Consider the following 2,113-nt stretch of genomic DNA (forward strand, 5'->3'; position numbering starts at 1 on the left):
TGTTATTGTAAGAGAGTCAGCATTGTATTCTTAATGCCAGATTCTGAGCTGCTGTTTACAAGTTATGCCGCATGGGTTTCAGGAGATAACAGCAGTATGCACACCCTGAAAAAAATTCCCTGTGTTTAATTCTAAAGTTGATAGACTAATTTCTAGCTGGTCAGAATCTCTGAGTGCCTGTTCACCCACGAGATGGCAGGATGACTCTGTTCTACAAGAAGTTAGAGCAAATCTGCACTCTGGAGTCCCTTGAGGTGCCAAAACCAGGGAAGCATAGGTCAGAAATTAAAGAATATTAAATCTCTATGTGAACAGTATAGTTCAGCAACAAAATTACCTCAGTTCTCTTTATTTTAAGCTTAAAACATCCAAACTGAATCATCTTTAAGCTTTGAATGTCTATTCCTATGTTATTATTTTTATGGTTATTTATTTTATGTTGAAGGCAGAGACTTTTTTTGCACAGGGCAGACTGTCATTCTGTTATTCCACAAGGGCAGACTGCTTAGTGTAAAATAGCCAATTTTAATTAAAAACATTAATTTTTTTTTAAAATTTAGATTCTTTGTAAGTTGCATTTCACAAAATCACAGAATGAGGATGGAAGGGGCCTCTGGAGGTTATCTAGCCAACCCCCCTCACTCAAGATTGCGCTGTGTCCAGGCAGTTTTTGAGTGTCTCCAAGGCTGGAGACTCCACAACTTCCCTGGGCAAGCTTTGCCAGTGCTGGGTCACCCTCACCACCCTCATCATAAAAAAACCTGTTTTCTGATGTTCAGCAGGAACCTCCTGTTTTCAAATTTGTGCCCATTGCCCCTGGTCCTGTCACTGGGCATCACTGAGAAGAGCCTGACTCCCTCTTCTTCATAGCCTCCCTTCAGATGAAAGACTTCTCTTCTCCAGGCTGAAGAGTCCCAGCTCTCTCCACTTTTCTTCATAGGAGAAATGCTCCAATCCCTTCACCAACTTCATGGCCCTTTTTTGTACTCTCTTTTTTGTATGTCCGTGTCTCTCTTCTACTGAGGAGCCAAGGACAGAACACAAGACTACAGATGTGGCCTCAGCACTGCTGAAATTGTAATGATGCTGTAAAAGTATTCCACAGTTCTTTTCATGCTTTCTCTCTGACACTACAGATGGGATAACATCTGTAGAAAGACATCCATTTTAATGCATAGCTCAGATTTCTTTACTAACCATCAAGGCATACCAAAAAATATGTGACAATTGCAGCATTTTTTAGTCACTATTATGGTCACATACTCACCCCTTGGTTCTGTACATGTTCTTTGCCACTCCCTGTATTTGCCCCTTTTCTTTCTGTCAAGGCCATGCTGTTCACTGCTGGCATACCACATTAAGAGTTGTCAGGGTTTGCTTGATTACTTTCCTCTTTTTTTTTCTTGGTAGACCACGAAACTTGATACAAAAGTAGTGTCAGTACAAGAGCCATTTATCAAGTTTGTTTTTCACCACCATAACTATGTCTGGCTAACAGAAGCCAGTGAGACAGCAGTATGTTTCAGAGTAGTTTGATTCATTTCTGACCCCATGCACTTCCTCATTGTACCTTCTCCTGATCCCTTTCTAACTTCAAAATTGATCCTAGACTTCTTGTTTCCAAGATACTCACTTTTCATCTTTTCTTGTTCATCAGATACCCAGGACTCAGACTGTATTAAAAACTGATCCTGTAATAATCTTGGAGTGAATGTTCAGTCTTACTTAGAAGCTTATGTGAAAAATCTTTATAATGTATAGCAACAGGCTTTCCTGCTTTTACACATGCCTTAGTATTCTTTCTGTGGGAAGAAATGGTACTGTAGGAATAAACCAAGTCTCCTACACCGGCATGAATCCTTTTTGTGCAGCTTTCACAGAGACAGTAAGGTTTGTCCAGAGGGGATCTTTAGGAACAGGACCCCACACTGCACACAATCTAACGAGGCAATAACAAAATGCAACATTAGATGCTTTATACTTGTGGTGAAGTGACAATGACACTTCTGTTCAATGACAGAACAGTTGAAAATATAACTCATCAGTGAAAAACTTTAATTTGCCATAGATCTTTTATTATAATGTTGAAAAATATCTGTACATTTATTGCATG

Source organism: Lepidothrix coronata, unplaced genomic scaffold (genome assembly GCF_001604755.1).
Source record: "Lepidothrix coronata isolate B3197 unplaced genomic scaffold, Lepidothrix_coronata-1.0 Scaffold68, whole genome shotgun sequence".
NCBI lineage: Eukaryota > Metazoa > Chordata > Aves > Passeriformes > Pipridae > Lepidothrix > Lepidothrix coronata.